At 45.1% G+C, this 18444-nt stretch overlaps 13 non-coding genes and 2 pseudogenes across 13 annotated transcripts; all 15 read right to left on the bottom strand.

Annotated features, from left to right (window-relative positions):
* Positions 1 to 746: 746 nt before the first annotated feature.
* Positions 747 to 928, bottom strand: LOC141242206 (U2 spliceosomal RNA). The gene has a single exon (XR_012306850.1). It is a non-coding gene; the product is annotated as a U2 spliceosomal RNA (small nuclear RNA).
* A 524-nt stretch (positions 929 to 1452) lies between these two features.
* Positions 1453 to 1568, bottom strand: LOC141242253 (U2 spliceosomal RNA; annotated as a pseudogene).
* A 1115-nt stretch (positions 1569 to 2683) lies between these two features.
* On the bottom strand, positions 2684 to 2874 carry LOC141242065 (U2 spliceosomal RNA). The gene has a single exon (XR_012306714.1). It is a non-coding gene; the product is annotated as a U2 spliceosomal RNA (small nuclear RNA).
* Positions 2875 to 3989: 1115 nt separating this feature from the next.
* On the bottom strand, positions 3990 to 4180 carry LOC141242159 (U2 spliceosomal RNA). Its single transcript, XR_012306805.1, has one exon. It is a non-coding gene; the product is annotated as a U2 spliceosomal RNA (small nuclear RNA).
* Positions 4181 to 5295: 1115 nt separating this feature from the next.
* On the bottom strand, positions 5296 to 5486 carry LOC141242162 (U2 spliceosomal RNA). The gene has a single exon (XR_012306808.1). It is a non-coding gene; the product is annotated as a U2 spliceosomal RNA (small nuclear RNA).
* Positions 5487 to 6601: 1115 nt separating this feature from the next.
* On the bottom strand, positions 6602 to 6792 carry LOC141242054 (U2 spliceosomal RNA). The gene has a single exon (XR_012306703.1). It is a non-coding gene; the product is annotated as a U2 spliceosomal RNA (small nuclear RNA).
* Positions 6793 to 7907: 1115 nt separating this feature from the next.
* Positions 7908 to 8098, bottom strand: LOC141242042 (U2 spliceosomal RNA). The gene has a single exon (XR_012306692.1). It is a non-coding gene; the product is annotated as a U2 spliceosomal RNA (small nuclear RNA).
* A 1115-nt stretch (positions 8099 to 9213) lies between these two features.
* LOC141242031 (U2 spliceosomal RNA) lies at positions 9214 to 9404 on the bottom strand. Its single transcript, XR_012306681.1, has one exon. It is a non-coding gene; the product is annotated as a U2 spliceosomal RNA (small nuclear RNA).
* Positions 9405 to 10519: 1115 nt separating this feature from the next.
* On the bottom strand, positions 10520 to 10710 carry LOC141242020 (U2 spliceosomal RNA). Its single transcript, XR_012306670.1, has one exon. It is a non-coding gene; the product is annotated as a U2 spliceosomal RNA (small nuclear RNA).
* A 1115-nt stretch (positions 10711 to 11825) lies between these two features.
* LOC141242008 (U2 spliceosomal RNA) lies at positions 11826 to 12016 on the bottom strand. Its single transcript, XR_012306659.1, has one exon. It is a non-coding gene; the product is annotated as a U2 spliceosomal RNA (small nuclear RNA).
* Positions 12017 to 13131: 1115 nt separating this feature from the next.
* LOC141241997 (U2 spliceosomal RNA) lies at positions 13132 to 13322 on the bottom strand. Its single transcript, XR_012306648.1, has one exon. It is a non-coding gene; the product is annotated as a U2 spliceosomal RNA (small nuclear RNA).
* Positions 13323 to 14437: 1115 nt separating this feature from the next.
* Positions 14438 to 14628, bottom strand: LOC141242154 (U2 spliceosomal RNA). Its single transcript, XR_012306800.1, has one exon. It is a non-coding gene; the product is annotated as a U2 spliceosomal RNA (small nuclear RNA).
* A 1112-nt stretch (positions 14629 to 15740) lies between these two features.
* Positions 15741 to 15931, bottom strand: LOC141242289 (U2 spliceosomal RNA). Its single transcript, XR_012306895.1, has one exon. It is a non-coding gene; the product is annotated as a U2 spliceosomal RNA (small nuclear RNA).
* Positions 15932 to 17046: 1115 nt separating this feature from the next.
* Positions 17047 to 17237, bottom strand: LOC141242278 (U2 spliceosomal RNA). The gene has a single exon (XR_012306884.1). It is a non-coding gene; the product is annotated as a U2 spliceosomal RNA (small nuclear RNA).
* A 1115-nt stretch (positions 17238 to 18352) lies between these two features.
* Positions 18353 to 18444, bottom strand: LOC141242241 (U2 spliceosomal RNA; annotated as a pseudogene; the record flags this gene model as incomplete).

Genomic DNA, 18444 nt, shown 5'->3' with positions numbered 1-18444 from the left:
TGCTGCTGTGCACAGGTATATAAAGGCTCAGAGCCTATTATGACACGCGCAGCCAGCGTTCCATTGCCACATTCCATCTACTGCAGGCAGGATACCTGGCTGGCTGAATGTCGCTGAGAAGCTCACAGAGACCGCCATAAGCAACAGTTTAACAGAATGCCACAGACTAATCAACCAAACTTTTTGGGTTGGGTTCTCTTTTATAGTCTGCAGGCATTAAATGAAAGAAGTCAGTGTTCCAGCAGAAGGAGACAACGTTTCAGAAAAGGCATTGTAGCAAACCAAAAAAGAAATTTTAAGCGCAGCAGAGTAACCAGCGCACATACCTGTTAGCTCAGGTGAGTTTAAAAGGCTGCTGTTGATAACAAGGGCATTTGCTAAATAGATGGTGTGTGTGCAACAATATACTGAAAGGTCAATTATATTGTGCAGCTTATCTCACCACCTGTAGTTATTTAGGTGAAAGCTCCAAAATGCTTGCCTAATATGTCTGTTTATCCAAAAGGAAGTAAAAAGGGAGAGCTAGAAAGATAGCATTGCATCACATTACATGGCAATGCAATGCACAGTTGCTGAAGTTGAACCAAAATGAGCTTGTAATCTGGCTTCTGCAACTTTGAACATGAAAAATCCAATGAGGAGAAGAAAAGCAAAGCCAAAGAGTCCATCCCCAAATCCAACAAACAAGCAAAATGAACAAAAAACATTGAATTCAATTCTTTCTGATTTTAGAAACTGCATTAAAGAAGGGGTGCACCGGTCCTGGAGATACTGCAATACCAGGTCAATGCGTGGAGTGGACAGAGCAAGCTCTTTTTCCATCTCCCTGTTCTAAAAATCCATTTAATATATGGTCCCCAGATAGGGGACGTATCAGATATTAAACTGATAAGAAAAGATTTTTTGATTGAAGCTGCATCCAAGGCACTGAAAAATGTGACCGAAGTCACACCAAAACAGCGCACGAGGTGAGGATTCATGTGGACCCTTCCCGGAGGAGAGGGTTCCCAATAAACCATCCCCATCCCTCCGAGCCAGAAGGCCACAGCGAGGGTCAGGGATCTCCGATGCTCTCCCTAGCCGAAGCCGGAGAAGAGCCGTTTTCGTGCTCCCAGCTTCCATCTAGGCTGCCACCCTAGTGGAGCTGGAGCCTGTGTTGGTTTCTCAGCCCAAAGCTGACCGGACCTCCGACCGGGTTTATAAAAATTCCCCTTCCTAGCCCGGAGGCCAGGAATAGGGGGGGTTGCTCAGAAAGTATGATTGGCAAAGGTGCGGCGTGCTACGAAGCCAAGTCTTTCTGGGGTTCCCAGTCCCAGTAAGCTTGGACTCCCACCAGGGCGCCTACTCCTGGGGCACATTGCTCCAAAGCCCTCACACTTACCCAGCCTAGTGACTTCGATCCTGGAGTGCCATGTTTTCCATCAGATAACTCGATGAGCCACCTGGCGTACTAACAAGTGCACCAAACCAGTGTGTAATATGCATCAATTTACTAGGGCAGCCCAAGGACAAAACTGCCTTTTCAAAAGATACTACACTTGATCTTAGCCAAAAGGCCGAGAAGCGATAACCAGAATTGGTTTCAAACTACGGAGCCACCCAAGGATCCTGAAAAGTCCATTTGTGGAGATGAGCTCCTGGACTCCCGTTAAGAAGACATGTTGTCAACCTCTAGATCCCTTACATGCCTGCACTTTTCGGCTTGCTGCTGCTGCAATCCACGCGTTTTAGATCTGCATAACTCCACCTCTTTAAACACAGCACCTTCACCCCCTGCTGTTCCCACCCGCCTCAACACCGTTGGAAGGGAGGAGAACCAATTAAGGCGGGGGGTGGGGTGGAACGAGCAGCTGTCTACCCTTAGCAGGAGGGCTCCTGATTACATACCTCTCCTGCTGCTGCTGCTGCTGGCTGTCCAGCAGCAGACTGAAGGTGGCTGCTGCTGTGCACAGGTATATAAAGGCTCAGAGCCTATTATGACACGCGCAGCCAGCGTTCCATTGCCACATTCCATCTACTGCAGGCAGGATACCTGGCTGGCTGAATGTCGCTGAGAAGCTCACAGAGACCGCCATAAGCAACAGTTTAACAGAATGCCACAGACTAATCAACCAAACTTTTTGGGTTGGGTTCTCTTTTATAGTCTGCAGGCATTAAATGAAAGAAGTCAGTGTTCCAGCAGAAGGAGACAACGTTTCAGAAAAGGCATTGTAGCAAACCAAAAAAGAAATTTTAAGCGCAGCAGAGTAACCAGCGCACATACCTGTTAGCTCAGGTGAGTTTAAAAGGCTGCTGTTGATAACAAGGGCATTTGCTAAATAGATGGTGTGTGTGCAACAATATACTGAAAGGTCAATTATATTGTGCAGCTTATCTCACCACCTGTAGTTATTTAGGTGAAAGCTCCAAAATGCTTGCCTAATATGTCTGTTTATCCAAAAGGAAGTAAAAAGGGAGAGCTAGAAAGATAGCATTGCATCACATTACATGGCAATGCAATGCACAGTTGCTGAAGTTGAACCAAAATGAGCTTGTAATCTGGCTTCTGCAACTTTGAACATGAAAAATCCAATGAGGAGAAGAAAAGCAAAGCCAAAGAGTCCATCCCCAAATCCGACAAACAAGCAAAATGAACAAAAAACATTGAATTCAATTCTTTCTGATTTTAGAAACTGCATTAAAGAAGGGGTGCACCGGTCCTGGAGATACTGCAATACCAGGTCAATGCGTGGAGTGGACAGAGCAAGCTCTTTTTCCATCTCCCTGTTCTAAAAATCCATTTAATATATGGTCCCCAGATAGGGGACGTATCAGATATTAAACTGATAAGAACAGATACTACACTTGATCTTAGCCAAAAGGCCGAGAAGCGATAACCAGAATTGGTTTCAAACTACGGAGCCACCCAAGGATCCTGAAAAGTCCATTTGTGGAGATGAGCTCCTGGACTCCCGTTAAGAAGACATGTTGTCAACCTCTAGATCCCTTACATGCCTGCACTTTTCGGCTTGCTGCTGCTGCAATCCACGCGTTTTAGATCTGCATAACTCCACCTCTTTAAACACAGCACCTTCACCCCCTGCTGTTCCCACCCGCCTCAACACCGTTGGAAGGGAGGAGAACCAATTAAGGCGGGGGGTGGGGTGGAACGAGCAGCTGTCTACCCTTAGCAGGAGGGCTCCTGATTACATACCTCTCCTGCTGCTGCTGCTGCTGGCTGTCCAGCAGCAGACTGAAGGTGGCTGCTGCTGTGCACAGGTATATAAAGGCTCAGAGCCTATTATGACACGCGCAGCCAGCGTTCCATTGCCACATTCCATCTACTGCAGGCAGGATACCTGGCTGGCTGAATGTCGCTGAGAAGCTCACAGAGACCGCCATAAGCAACAGTTTAACAGAATGCCACAGACTAATCAACCAAACTTTTTGGGTTGGGTTCTCTTTTATAGTCTGCAGGCATTAAATGAAAGAAGTCAGTGTTCCAGCAGAAGGAGACAACGTTTCAGAAAAGGCATTGTAGCAAACCAAAAAAGAAATTTTAAGCGCAGCAGAGTAACCAGCGCACATACCTGTTAGCTCAGGTGAGTTTAAAAGGCTGCTGTTGATAACAAGGGCATTTGCTAAATAGATGGTGTGTGTGCAACAATATACTGAAAGGTCAATTATATTGTGCAGCTTATCTCACCACCTGTAGTTATTTAGGTGAAAGCTCCAAAATGCTTGCCTAATATGTCTGTTTATCCAAAAGGAAGTAAAAAGGGAGAGCTAGAAAGATAGCATTGCATCACATTACATGGCAATGCAATGCACAGTTGCTGAAGTTGAACCAAAATGAGCTTGTAATCTGGCTTCTGCAACTTTGAACATGAAAAATCCAATGAGGAGAAGAAAAGCAAAGCCAAAGAGTCCATCCCCAAATCCGACAAACAAGCAAAATGAACAAAAAACATTGAATTCAATTCTTTCTGATTTTAGAAACTGCATTAAAGAAGGGGTGCACCGGTCCTGGAGATGCTGCAATACCAGGTCAATGCGTGGAGTGGACAGAGCAAGCTCTTTTTCCATCTCCCTGTTCTAAAAATCCATTTAATATATGGTCCCCAGATAGGGGACGTATCAGATATTAAACTGATAAGAACAGATACTACACTTGATCTTAGCCAAAAGGCCGAGAAGCGATAACCAGAATTGGTTTCAAACTACGGAACCACCCAAGGATCCTGAAAAGTCCATTTGTGGAGATGAGCTCCTGGACTCCCGTTAAGAAGACATGTTGTCAACCTCTAGATCCCTTACATGCCTGCACTTTTCGGCTTGCTGCTGCTGCAATCCACGCGTTTTAGATCTGCATAACTCCACCTCTTTAAACACAGCACCTTCACCCCCTGCTGTTCCCACCCGCCTCAACACCGTTGGAAGGGAGGAGAACCAATTAAGGCGGGGGGTGGGGTGGAACGAGCAGCTGTCTACCCTTAGCAGGAGGGCTCCTGATTACATACCTCTCCTGCTGCTGCTGCTGCTGGCTGTCCAGCAGCAGACTGAAGGTGGCTGCTGCTGTGCACAGGTATATAAAGGCTCAGAGCCTATTATGACACGCGCAGCCAGCGTTCCATTGCCACATTCCATCTACTGCAGGCAGGATACCTGGCTGGCTGAATGTCGCTGAGAAGCTCACAGAGACCGCCATAAGCAACAGTTTAACAGAATGCCACAGACTAATCAACCAAACTTTTTGGGTTGGGTTCTCTTTTATAGTCTGCAGGCATTAAATGAAAGAAGTCAGTGTTCCAGCAGAAGGAGACAACGTTTCAGAAAAGGCATTGTAGCAAACCAAAAAAGAAATTTTAAGCGCAGCAGAGTAACCAGCGCACATACCTGTTAGCTCAGGTGAGTTTAAAAGGCTGCTGTTGATAACAAGGGCATTTGCTAAATAGATGGTGTGTGTGCAACAATATACTGAAAGGTCAATTATATTGTGCAGCTTATCTCACCACCTGTAGTTATTTAGGTGAAAGCTCCAAAATGCTTGCCTAATATGTCTGTTTATCCAAAAGGAAGTAAAAAGGGAGAGCTAGAAAGATAGCATTGCATCACATTACATGGCAATGCAATGCACAGTTGCTGAAGTTGAACCAAAATGAGCTTGGAATCTGGCTTCTGCAACTTTGAACATGAAAAATCCAATGAGGAGAAGAAAAGCAAAGCCAAAGAGTCCATCCCCAAATCCGACAAACAAGCAAAATGAACAAAAAACATTGAATTCAATTCTTTCTGATTTTAGAAACTGCATTAAAGAAGGGGTGCACCGGTCCTGGAGATACTGCAATACCAGGTCAATGCGTGGAGTGGACAGAGCAAGCTCTTTTTCCATCTCCCTGTTCTAAAAATCCATTTAATATATGGTCCCCAGATAGGGGACGTATCAGATATTAAACTGATAAGAACAGATACTACACTTGATCTTAGCCAAAAAGCCGAGAAGCGATAACCAGAATTGGTTTCAAACTACGGAGCCACCCAAGGATCCTGAAAAGTCCATTTGTGGAGATGAGCTCCTGGACTCCCGTTAAGAAGACATGTTGTCAACCTCTAGATCTCTTACATGCCTGCACTTTTCGGCTTGCTGCTGCTGCAATCCACGTGTTTTAGATCTGCATAACTCCACCTCTTTAAACACAGCACCTTCACCCCCTGCTGTTCCCACCCGCCTCAACACCGTTGGAAGGGAGGAGAACCAATTAAGGCGGGGGGTGGGGTGGAACGAGCAGCTGTCTACCCTTAGCAGGAGGGCTCCTGATTACATACCTCTCCTGCTGCTGCTGCTGCTGGCTGTCCAGCAGCAAACTGAAGGTGGCTGCTGCTGTGCACAGGTATATAAAGGCTCAGAGCCTATTATGACACGCGCAGCCAGCGTTCCATTGCCACATTCCATCTACTGCAGGCAGGATACCTGGCTGGCTGAATGTCGCTGAGAAGCTCACAGAGACCGCCATAAGCAACAGTTTAACAGAATGCCACAGACTAATCAACCAAACTTTTTGGGTTGGGTTCTCTTTTATAGTCTGCAGGCATTAAATGAAAGAAGTCAGTGTTCCAGCAGAAGGAGACAACGTTTCAGAAAAGGCATTGTAGCAAACCAAAAAAGAAATTTTAAGCGCAGCAGAGTAACCAGCGCACATACCTGTTAGCTCAGGTGAGTTTAAAAGGCTGCTGTTGATAACAAGGGCATTTGCTAAATAGATGGTGTGTGTGCAACAATATACTGAAAGGTCAATTATATTGTGCAGCTTATCTCACCACCTGTAGTTATTTAGGTGAAAGCTCCAAAATGCTTGCCTAATATGTCTGTTTATCCAAAAGGAAGTAAAAAGGGAGAGCTAGAAAGATAGCATTGCATCACATTACATGGCAATGCAATGCACAGTTGCTGAAGTTGAACCAAAATGAGCTTGGAATCTGGCTTCTGCAACTTTGAACATGAAAAATCCAATGAGGAGAAGAAAAGCAAAGCCAAAGAGTCCATCCCCAAATCCGACAAACAAGCAAAATGAACAAAAAACATTGAATTCAATTCTTTCTGATTTTAGAAACTGCATTAAAGAAGGGGTGCACCGGTCCTGGAGATACTGCAATACCAGGTCAATGCGTGGAGTGGACAGAGCAAGCTCTTTTTCCATCTCCCTGTTCTAAAAATCCATTTAATATATGGTCCCCAGATAGGGGACGTATCAGATATTAAACTGATAAGAACAGATACTACACTTGATCTTAGCCAAAAGGCCGAGAAGCGATAACCAGAATTGGTTTCAAACTACGGAGCCACCCAAGGATCCTGAAAAGTCCATTTGTGGAGATGAGCTCCTGGACTCCCGTTAAGAAGACATGTTGTCAACCTCTAGATCCCTTACATGCCTGCACTTTTCGGCTTGCTGCTGCTGCAATCCACGCGTTTTAGATCTGCATAACTCCACCTCTTTAAACACAGCACCTTCACCCCCTGCTGTTCCCACCCGCCTCAACACCGTTGGAAGGGAGGAGAACCAATTAAGGCGGGGGGTGGGGTGGAACGAGCAGCTGTCTACCCTTAGCAGGAGGGCTCCTGATTACATACCTCTCCTGCTGCTGCTGCTGCTGGCTGTCCAGCAGCAGACTGAAGGTGGCTGCTGCTGTGCACAGGTATATAAAGGCTCAGAGCCTATTATGACACGCGCAGCCAGCGTTCCATTGCCACATTCCATCTACTGCAGGCAGGATACCTGGCTGGCTGAATGTCGCTGAGAAGCTCACAGAGACCGCCATAAGCAACAGTTTAACAGAATGCCACAGACTAATCAACCAAACTTTTTGGGTTGGGTTCTCTTTTATAGTCTGCAGGCATTAAATGAAAGAAGTCAGTGTTCCAGCAGAAGGAGACAACGTTTCAGAAAAGGCATTGTAGCAAACCAAAAAAGAAATTTTAAGCGCAGCAGAGTAACCAGCGCACATACCTGTTAGCTCAGGTGAGTTTAAAAGGCTGCTGTTGATAACAAGGGCATTTGCTAAATAGATGGTGTGTGTGCAACAATATACTGAAAGGTCAATTATATTGTGCAGCTTATCTCACCACCTGTAGTTATTTAGGTGAAAGCTCCAAAATGCTTGCCTAATATGTCTGTTAATCCAAAAGGAAGTAAAAAGGGAGAGCTAGAAAGATAGCATTGCATCACATTACATGGCAATGCAATGCACAGTTGCTGAAGTTGAACCAAAATGAGCTTGTAATCTGGCTTCTGCAACTTTGAACATGAAAAATCCAATGAGGAGAAGAAAAGCAAAGCCAAAGAGTCCATCCCCAAATCCGACAAACAAGCAAAATGAACAAAAAACATTGAATTCAATTCTTTCTGATTTTAGAAACTGCATTAAAGAAGGGGTGCACCGGTCCTGGAGATACTGCAATACCAGGTCAATGCGTGGAGTGGACAGAGCAAGCTCTTTTTCCATCTCCCTGTTCTAAAAATCCATTTAATATATGGTCCCCAGATAGGGGACGTATCAGATATTAAACTGATAAGAACAGATACTACACTTGATCTTAGCCAAAAGGCCGAGAAGCGATAACCAGAATTGGTTTCAAACTACGGAGCCACCCAAGGATCCTGAAAAGTCCATTTGTGGAGATGAGCTCCTGGACTCCCGTTAAGAAGACATGTTGTCAACCTCTAGATCCCTTACATGCCTGCACTTTTCGGCTTGCTGCTGCTGCAATCCACGCGTTTTAGATCTGCATAACTCCACCTCTTTAAACACAGCACCTTCACCCCCTGCTGTTCCCACCCGCCTCAACACCGTTGGAAGGGAGGAGAACCAATTAAGGCGGGGGGTGGGGTGGAACGAGCAGCTGTCTACCCTTAGCAGGAGGGCTCCTGATTACATACCTCTCCTGCTGCTGCTGCTGCTGGCTGTCCAGCAGCAGACTGAAGGTGGCTGCTGCTGTGCACAGGTATATAAAGGCTCAGAGCCTATTATGACACGCGCAGCCAGCGTTCCATTGCCACATTCCATCTACTGCAGGCAGGATACCTGGCTGGCTGAATGTCGCTGAGAAGCTCACAGAGACCGCCATAAGCAACAGTTTAACAGAATGCCACAGACTAATCAACCAAACTTTTTGGGTTGGGTTCTCTTTTATAGTCTGCAGGCATTAAATGAAAGAAGTCAGTGTTCCAGCAGAAGGAGACAACGTTTCAGAAAAGGCATTGTAGCAAACCAAAAAAGAAATTTTAAGCGCAGCAGAGTAACCAGCGCACATACCTGTTAGCTCAGGTGAGTTTAAAAGGCTGCTGTTGATAACAAGGGCATTTGCTAAATAGATGGTGTGTGTGCAACAATATACTGAAAGGTCAATTATATTGTGCAGCTTATCTCACCACCTGTAGTTATTTAGGTGAAAGCTCCAAAATGCTTGCCTAATATGTCTGTTTATCCAAAAGGAAGTAAAAAGGGAGAGCTAGAAAGATAGCATTGCATCACATTACATGGCAATGCAATGCACAGTTGCTGAAGTTGAACCAAAATGAGCTTGTAATCTGGCTTCTGCAACTTTGAACATGAAAAATCCAATGAGGAGAAGAAAAGCAAAGCCAAAGAGTCCATCCCCAAATCCGACAAACAAGCAAAATGAACAAAAAACATTGAATTCAATTCTTTCTGATTTTAGAAACTGCATTAAAGAAGGGGTGCACCGGTCCTGGAGATACTGCAATACCAGGTCAATGCGTGGAGTGGACAGAGCAAGCTCTTTTTCCATCTCCCTGTTCTAAAAATCCATTTAATATATGGTCCCCAGATAGGGGACGTATCAGATATTAAACTGATAAGAACAGATACTACACTTGATCTTAGCCAAAAGGCCGAGAAGCGATAACCAGAATTGGTTTCAAACTACGGAGCCACCCAAGGATCCTGAAAAGTCCATTTGTGGAGATGAGCTCCTGGACTCCCGTTAAGAAGACATGTTGTCAACCTCTAGATCCCTTACATGCCTGCACTTTTCGGCTTGCTGCTGCTGCAATCCACGCGTTTTAGATCTGCATAACTCCACCTCTTTAAACACAGCACCTTCACCCCCTGCTGTTCCCACCCGCCTCAACACCGTTGGAAGGGAGGAGAACCAATTAAGGCGGGGGGTGGGGTGGAACGAGCAGCTGTCTACCCTTAGCAGGAGGGCTCCTGATTACATACCTCTCCTGCTGCTGCTGCTGCTGGCTGTCCAGCAGCAGACTGAAGGTGGCTGCTGCTGTGCACAGGTATATAAAGGCTCAGAGCCTATTATGACATGCGCAGCCAGCGTTCCATTGCCACATTCCATCTACTGCAGGCAGGATACCTGGCTGGCTGAATGTCGCTGAGAAGCTCACAGAGACCGCCATAAGCAACAGTTTAACAGAATGCCACAGAATAATCAACCAAACTTTTTGGGTTGGGTTCTCTTTTATAGTCTGCAGGCATTAAATGAAAGAAGTCAGTGTTCCAGCAGAAGGAGACAACGTTTCAGAAAAGGCATTGTAGCAAACCAAAAAAGAAATTTTAAGCGCAGCAGAGTAACCAGCGCACATACCTGTTAGCTCAGGTGAGTTTAAAAGGCTGCTGTTGATAACAAGGGCATTTGCTAAATAGATGGTGTGTGTGCAACAATATACTGAAAGGTCAATTATATTGTGCAGCTTATCTCACCACCTGTAGTTATTTAGGTGAAAGCTCCAAAATGCTTGCCTAATATGTCTGTTTATCCAAAAGGAAGTAAAAAGGGAGAGCTAGAAAGATAGCATTGCATCACATTACATGGCAATGCAATGCACAGTTGCTGAAGTTGAACCAAAATGAGCTTGTAATCTGGCTTCTGCAACTTTGAACATGAAAAATCCAATGAGGAGAAGAAAAGCAAAGCCAAATAGTCCATCCCCAAATCCGACAAACAAGCAAAATGAACAAAAAACATTGAATTCAATTCTTTCTGATTTTAGAAACTGCATTAAAGAAGGGGTGCACCGGTCCTGGAGATACTGCAATACCAGGTCAATGCGTGGAGTGGACAGAGCAAGCTCTTTTTCCATCTCCCTGTTCTAAAAATCCATTTAATATATGGTCCCCAGATAGGGGACGTATCAGATATTAAACTGATAAGAACAGATACTACACTTGATCTTAGCCAAAAGGCCGAGAAGCGATAACCAGAATTGGTTTCAAACTACGGAGCCACCCAAGGATCCTGAAAAGTCCATTTGTGGAGATGAGCTCCTGGACTCCCGTTAAGAAGACATGTTGTCAACCTCTAGATCCCTTACATGCCTGCACTTTTCGGCTTGCTGCTGCTGCAATCCACGCGTTTTAGATCTGCATAACTCCACCTCTTTAAACACAGCACCTTCACCCCCTGCTGTTCCCACCCGCCTCAACACCGTTGGAAGGGAGGAGAACCAATTAAGGCGGGGGGTGGGGTGGAACGAGCAGCTGTCTACCCTTAGCAGGAGGGCTCCTGATTACATACCTCTCCTGCTGCTGCTGCTGCTGGCTGTCCAGCAGCAGACTGAAGGTGGCTGCTGCTGTGCACAGGTATATAAAGGCTCAGAGCCTATTATGACACGCGCAGCCAGCGTTCCATTGCCACATTCCATCTACTGCAGGCAGGATACCTGGCTGGCTGAATGTCGCTGAGAAGCTCACAGAGACCGCCATAAGCAACAGTTTAACAGAATGCCACAGACTAATCAACCAAACTTTTTGGGTTGGGTTCTCTTTTATAGTCTGCAGGCATTAAATGAAAGAAGTCAGTGTTCCAGCAGAAGGAGACAACGTTTCAGAAAAGGCATTGTAGCAAACCAAAAAAGAAATTTTAAGCGCAGCAGAGTAACCAGCGCACATACCTGTTAGCTCAGGTGAGTTTAAAAGGCTGCTGTTGATAACAAGGGCATTTGCTAAATAGATGGTGTGTGTGCAACAATATACTGAAAGGTCAATTATATTGTGCAGCTTATCTCACCACCTGTAGTTATTTAGGTGAAAGCTCCAAAATGCTTGCCTAATATGTCTGTTTATCCAAAAGGAAGTAAAAAGGGAGAGCTAGAAAGATAGCATTGCATCACATTACATGGCAATGCAATGCACAGTTGCTGAAGTTGAACCAAAATGAGCTTGTAATCTGGCTTCTGCAACTTTGAACATGAAAAATCCAATGAGGAGAAGAAAAGCAAAGCCAAAGAGTCCATCCCCAAATCCGACAAACAAGCAAAATGAACAAAAAACATTGAATTCAATTCTTTCTGATTTTAGAAACTGCATTAAAGAAGGGGTGCACCGGTCCTGGAGATACTGCAATACCAGGTCAATGCGTGGAGTGGACAGAGCAAGCTCTTTTTCCATCTCCCTGTTCTAAAAATCCATTTAATATATGGTCCCCAGATAGGGGACGTATCAGATATTAAACTGATAAGAACAGATACTACACTTGATCTTAGCCAAAAGGCCGAGAAGCGATAACCAGAATTGGTTTCAAACTACGGAGCCACCCAAGGATCCTGAAAAGTCCATTTGTGGAGATGAGCTCCTGGACTCCCGTTAAGAAGACATGTTGTCAACCTCTAGATCCCTTACATGCCTGCACTTTTCGGCTTGCTGCTGCTGCAATCCACGCGTTTTAGATCTGCATAACTCCACCTCTTTAAACACAGCACCTTCACCCCCTGCTGTTCCCACCCGCCTCAACACCGTTGGAAGGGAGGAGAACCAATTAAGGCGGGGGGTGGGGTGGAACGAGCAGCTGTCTACCCTTAGCAGGAGGGCTCCTGATTACATACCTCTCCTGCTGCTGCTGCTGCTGGCTGTCCAGCAGCAAACTGAAGGTGGCTGCTGCTGTGCACAGGTATATAAAGGCTCAGAGCCTATTATGACACGCGCAGCCAGCGTTCCATTGCCACATTCCATCTACTGCAGGCAGGATACCTGGCTGGCTGAATGTCGCTGAGAAGCTCACAGAGACCGCCATAAGCAACAGTTTAACAGAATGCCACAGACTAATCAACCAAACTTTTTGGGTTGGGTTCTCTTTTATAGTCTGCAGGCATTAAATGAAAGAAGTCAGTGTTCCAGCAGAAGGAGACAACGTTTCAGAAAAGGCATTGTAGCAAACCAAAAAAGAAATTTTAAGCGCAGCAGAGTAACCAGCGCACATACCTGTTAGCTCAGGTGAGTTTAAAAGGCTGCTGTTGATAACAAGGGCATTTGCTAAATAGATGGTGTGTGTGCAACAATATACTGAAAGGTCAATTATATTGTGCAGCTTATCTCACCACCTGTAGTTATTTAGGTGAAAGCTCCAAAATGCTTGCCTAATATGTCTGTTTATCCAAAAGGAAGTAAAAAGGGAGAGCTAGAAAGATAGCATTGCATCACATTACATGGCAATGCAATGCACAGTTGCTGAAGTTGAACCAAAATGAGCTTGTAATCTGGCTTCTGCAACTTTGAACATGAAAAATCCAATGAGGAGAAGAAAAGCAAAGCCAAAGAGTCCATCCCCAAATCCGACAAACAAGCAAAATGAACAAAAAACATTGAATTCAATTCTTTCTGATTTTAGAAACTGCATTAAAGAAGGGGTGCACCGGTCCTGGAGATACTGCAATACCAGGTCAATGCGTGGAGTGGACAGAGCAAGCTCTTTTTCCATCTCCCTGTTCTAAAAATCCATTTAATATATGGTCCCCAGATAGGGGACGTATCAGATATTAAACTGATAAGAACAGATACTACACTTGATCTTAGCCAAAAGGCCGAGAAGCGATAACCAGAATTGGTTTCAAACTACGGAGCCACCCAAGGATCCTGAAAAGTCCATTTGTGGAGATGAGCTCCTGGACTCCCGTTAAGAAGACATGTTGTCAACCTCTAGATCCCTTACATGCCTGCACTTTTCGGCTTGCTGCTGCTGCAATCCACGCGTTTTAGATCTGCATAACTCCACCTCTTTAAACACAGCACCTTCACCCCCTGCTGTTCCCACCCGCCTCAACACCGTTGGAAGGGAGGAGAACCAATTAAGGCGGGGGGTGGGGTGGAACGAGCAGCTGTCTACCCTTAGCAGGAGGGCTCCTGATTACATACCTCTCCTGCTGCTGCTGCTGCTGGCTGTCCAGCAGCAGACTGAAGGTGGTTGCTGCTGTGCACAGGTATATAAAGGCTCAGAGCCTATTATGACACGCGCAGCCAGCGTTCCATTGCCACATTCCATCTACTGCAGGCAGGATACCTGGCTGGCTGAATGTCGCTGAGAAGCTCACAGAGACCGCCATAAGCAACAGTTTAACAGAATGCCACAGACTAATCAACCAAACTTTTTGGGTTGGGTTCTCTTTTATAGTCTGCAGGCATTAAATGAAAGAAGTCAGTGTTCCAGCAGAAGGAGACAACGTTTCAGAAAAGGCATTGTAGCAAACCAAAAAAGAAATTTTAAGCGCAGCAGAGTAACCAGCGCACATACCTGTTAGCTCAGGTGAGTTTAAAAGGCTGCTGTTGATAACAAGGGCATTTGCTAAATAGATGGTGTGTGTGCAACAATATACTGAAAGGTCAATTATATTGTGCAGCTTATCTCACCACCTGTAGTTATTTAGGTGAAAGCTCCAAAATGCTTGCCTAATATGTCTGTTAATCCAAAAGGAAGTAAAAAGGGAGAGCTAGAAAGATAGCATTGCATCACATTACATGGCAATGCAATGCACAGTTGCTGAAGTTGAACCAAAATGAGCTTGTAATCTGGCTTCTGCAACTTTGAACATGAAAAATCCAATGAGGAGAAGAAAAGCAAAGCCAAAGAGTCCATCCCCAAATCCGACAAACAAGCAAAATGAACAAAAAACATTGAATTCAATTCTTTCTGATTTTAGAAACTGCATTAAAGAAGGGGTGCACCGGTCCTGGAGATACTGCAATACCAGGTCAATGCGTGGAGTGGACAGAGCAAGCTCTTTTTCCTACTCCCTGTTCTAAAAATCCATTTAATATATGGTCCCCAGATAGGGAACGTATCAGATATTAAACTGATAAGAACAGATACTACACTTGATCTTAGCCAAAAGGCCGAGAAGTGATAACCAGAATTGGTTTCAAACTACGGAGCCACCCAAGGATCCTGAAAAGTCCATTTGTGGAGATGAGCTCCTGGACTCCCGTTAAGAAGACATGTTGTCAACCTCTAGATCCCTTACATGCCTGCACTTTTCGGCTTGCTGCTGCTGCAATCCACGCGTTTTAGATCTGCATAACTCCACCTCTTTAAACACAGCACCTTCACCCCCTGCTGTTCCCACCCGCCTCAACACCGTTGGAAGGGAGGAGAACCAATTAAGGCGGGGGGTGGGGTGGAACGAGCAGCTGTCTACCCTTAGCAGGAGGGCTCCTGATTACATACCTCTCCTGCTGCTGCTGCTGGCTGTCCAGCAGCAGACTGAAGGTGGCTGCTGCTGTGCACAGGTATATAAAGGCTCAGAGCCTATTATGACACGCGCAGCCAGCGTTCCATTGCCACATTCCATCTACTGCAGGCAGGATACCTGGCTGGCTGAATGTCGCTGAGAAGCTCACAGAGACCGCCATAAGCAACAGTTTAACAGAATGCCACAGACTAATCAACCAAACTTTTTGGGTTGGGTTCTCTTTTATAGTCTGCAGGCATTAAATGAAAGAAGTCAGTGTTCCAGCAGAAGGAGACAACGTTTCAGAAAAGGCATTGTAGCAAACCAAAAAAGAAATTTTAAGCGCAGCAGAGTAACCAGCGCACATACCTGTTAGCTCAGGTGAGTTTAAAAGGCTGCTGTTGATAACGAGGGCATTTGCTAAATAGATGGTGTGTGTGCAACAATATACTGAAAGGTCAATTATATTGTGCAGCTTATCTCACCACCTGTAGTTATTTAGGTGAAAGCTCCAAAATGCTTGCCTAATATGTCTGTTTATCCAAATGGAAGTAAAAAGGGAGAGCTAGAAAGATAGCATTGCATCACATTACATGGCAATGCAATGCACAGTTGCTGAAGTTGAACCAAAATGAGCTTGTAATCTGGCTTCTGCAACTTTGAACATGAAAAATCCAATGAGGAGAAGAAAAGCAAAGCCAAAGAGTCCATCCCCAAATCCGACAAACAAGCAAAATGAACAAAAAACATTGAATTCAATTCTTTCTGATTTTAGAAACTGCATTAAAGAAGGGGTGCACCGGTCCTGGAGATACTGCAATACCAGGTCAATGCGTGGAGTGGACAGAGCAAGCTCTTTTTCCATCTCCCTGTTCTAAAAATCCATTTAATATATGGTCCCCAGATAGGGGACGTATCAGATATTAAACTGATAAGAACAGATACTACACTTGATCTTAGCCAAAAGGCCGAGAAGCGATAACCAGAATTGGTTTCAAACTACGGAGCCACCCAAGGATCCTGAAAAGTCCATTTGTGGAGATGAGCTCCTGGACTCCCGTTAAGAAGACATGTTGTCAACCTCTAGATCCCTTACATGCCTGCACTTTTCGGCTTGCTGCTGCTGCAATCCACGCGTTTTAGATCTGCATAACTCCACCTCTTTAAACACAGCACCTTCACCCCCTGCTGTTCCCACCCGCCTCAACACCGTTGGAAGGGAGGAGAACCAATTAAGGCGGGGGGTGGGGTGGAACGAGCAGCTGTCTACCCTTAGCAGGAGGGCTCCTGATTACATACCTCTCCTGCTGCTGCTGCTGCTGGCTGTCCAGCAGCAGACTGAAGGTGGCTGCTGCTGTGCACAGGTATATAAAGGCTCAGAGCCTATTATGACACGCGCAGCCAGCGTTCCATTGCCACATTCCATCTACTGCAGGCAGGATACCTGGCTGGCTGAATGTCGCTGAGAAGCTCACAGAGACCGCCATAAGCAACAGTTTAACAGAATGCCACAGACTAATCAACCAAACTTTTTGGGTTGGGTTCTCTTTTATAGTCTGCAGGCATTAAATGAAAGAAGTCAGTGTTCCAGCAGAAGGAGACAACGTTTCAGAAAAGGCATTGTAGCAAACCAAAAAAGAAATTTTAAGCGCAGCAGAGTAACCAGCGCACATACCTGTTAGCTCAGGTGAGTTTAAAAGGCTGCTGTTGATAACAAGGGCATTTGCTAAATAGATGGTGTGTGTGCAACAATATACTGAAAGGTCAATTATATTGTGCAGCTTATCTCACCACCTGTAGTTATTTAGGTGAAAGCTCCAAAATGCTTGCCTAATATGTCTGTTTATCCAAAAGGAAGTAAAAAGGGAGAGCTAGAAAGATAGCATTGCATCACATTACATGGCAATGCAATGCACAGTTGCTGAAGTTGAACCAAAATGAGCTTGTCATCTGGCTTCTGCAACTTTGAACATGAAAAATCCAATGAGGAGAAGAAAAGCAAAGCCAAAGAGTCCATCCCCAAATGCGACAAACAAGCAAAATGAACAAAAAACATTGAATTCAATTCTTTCTGATTTTAGAAACTGCATTAAAGAAGGGGTGCACCGGTCCTGGAGATACTGCAATACCAGGTCAATGCGTGGAGTGGACAGAGCAAGCTCTTTTTCCATCTCCCTGTTCTAAAAATCCATTTAATATATGGTCCCCAGATAGGGGACGTATCAGATATTAAACTGATAAGAACAGATACTACACTTGATCTTAGCCAAAAGGCCGAGAAGCGATAACCAGAATTGGTTTCAAACTACGGAGCCACCCAAGGATCCTGAAAAGTCCATTTGTGGAGATGAGCTCCTGGACTCCCGTTAAGAAGACATGTTGTCAACCTCTAGATCCCTTACATGCCTGCACTTTTCGGCTTGCTGCTGCTGCAATCCACGCGTTTTAGATCTGCATAACTCCACCTCTTTAAACACAGCACCTTCACCCCCTGCTGTTCCCACCCGCCTCAACACCGTTGGAAGGGAGGAGAACCAATTAAGGCGGGGGGTGGGGTGGAACGAGCAGCTGTCTACCCTTAGCAGGAGGGCTCCTGATTACATACCTCTCCTGCTGCTGCTGCTGCTGGCTGTCCAGCAGCAGACTGAAGGTGGCTGCTGCTGTGCACAGGTATATAAAGGCTCAGAGCCTATTATGACACGCGCAGCCAGCGTTCCATTGCCACATTCCATCTACTGCAGGCAGGATACCTGGCTGGCTGAATGTCGCTGAGAAGCTCACAGAGACCGCCATAAGCAACAGTTTAACAGAATGCCACAGACTAATCAACCAAACTTTTTGGGTTGGGTTCTCTTTTATAGTCTGCAGGCATTAAATGAAAGAAGTCAGTGTTCCAGCAGAAGGAGACAACGTTTCAGAAAAGGCATTGTAGCAAACCAAAAAAGAAATTTTAAGCGCAGCAGAGTAACCAGCGCACATACCTGTTAGCTCAGGTGAGTTTAAAAGGCTGCTGTTGATAACAAGGGCATTTGCTAAATAGATGGTGTGTGTGCAACAATATACTGAAAGGTCAATTATATTGTGCAGCTTATCTCACCACCTGTAGTTATTTAGGTGAAAGCTCCAAAATGCTTGCCTAATATGTCTGTTTATCCAAAAGGAAGTAAAAAGGGAGAGCTAGAAAGATAGCATTGCATCACATTACATGGCAATGCAATGCACAGTTGCTGAAGTTGAACCAAAATGAGCTTGTAATCTGGCTTCTGCAACTTTGAACATGAAAAATCCAATGAGGAGAAGAAAAGCAAAGCCAAAGAGTCCATCCCCAAATCCGACAAACAAGCAAAATGAACAAAAAACATTGAATTCAATTCTTTCTGATTTTAGAAACTGCATTAAAGAAGGGGTGCACCGGTCCTGGAGATACTGCAATACCAGGTCAATGCGTGGAGTGGACAGAGCAAGCTCTTTTTCCATCTCCCTGTTCTAAAAA

The sequence above is a fragment of the Phyllobates terribilis genome, unplaced genomic scaffold (assembly GCF_046119375.1).
Source record: "Phyllobates terribilis strain yellow unplaced genomic scaffold, ASM4611937v1 Scaffold_1031__1_contigs__length_461108, whole genome shotgun sequence".
Lineage (NCBI taxonomy): Eukaryota > Metazoa > Chordata > Amphibia > Anura > Dendrobatidae > Phyllobates > Phyllobates terribilis.
The sequence above is the reverse complement of the archived record's forward strand: the minus strand, read 5'-3'. Positions and strand labels throughout refer to the sequence as shown.